Source organism: Pteropus alecto, unplaced genomic scaffold (genome assembly GCF_000325575.1).
Source record: "Pteropus alecto unplaced genomic scaffold, ASM32557v1 scaffold156, whole genome shotgun sequence".
NCBI classification, from domain to species: Eukaryota; Metazoa; Chordata; class Mammalia; order Chiroptera; family Pteropodidae; genus Pteropus; species Pteropus alecto.
The window spans coordinates 3,360,220-3,360,861 of record NW_006437746.1 but is presented as its reverse complement, the minus strand read 5'-3'; the positions used below and the strand labels follow the sequence as shown (position 1 = coordinate 3,360,861).

Sequence of the window (642 nt, the reverse complement as noted above, 5' to 3'; positions counted from 1 at the left end):
GCCCCAGGAAAGAAGTCTGCCTGCTGATTACAACTACAGGACACAAAAAAACTGAAGAGGGCAGGTAGAAAAGGAGCTAACCTAAATGACTTTAGAAAATGAGGTTTTGACTGGAAAGTGTTAAGGCTTAAAAAAAATAAAAGGATCTGTACATAAACACTACTTCATCAATTTGTATATCAAAGGGATATAGGCTAACCATTCTGAAGCTGCTTTACATGTGTACTGGGGTTAAACAAATAAATAAATGGATGACAGAAGGTGGGAGCCAGGTTTGTCAGCAAGGGAAGTTGCAGATAAACAAGACAGAAAGGCTAGAATGAACCCATGTGAATTATAAACCCTGGATTAGAGTTCAGAGACATCAGTATGAACTCTTGTTTAACTTAATATATATACAAATGGATAGATACAGAAACGATTATAGATCCGTCTGTATACATGACTTAGTATATATACACATATTACTCAGCTGTCTGAGGCAGCCTAAAAACAATGATACTCCAGTAGCAACAAACACACCTAGTGCTCAGATATTGGATCCTAAATACTATTCTCCAATAAAAGTAAACAGGGCTCTTTGGCAAAATGGCTGATTTTAGGCCTAGGACAGTAAAATGCAAAATGAGCCAGAAGAATCTG

The 642-nt window shown here is 37.1% G+C and overlaps 1 protein-coding gene across 2 annotated transcripts in view; it reads right to left on the bottom strand.

The window, feature by feature from the left end:
- Nucleotides 1-642, bottom strand: part of KIF15 (kinesin family member 15) — a 52,037-nt gene that overhangs the window by 43,069 nt on the left and 8,326 nt on the right. The window lies entirely within an intron of this gene.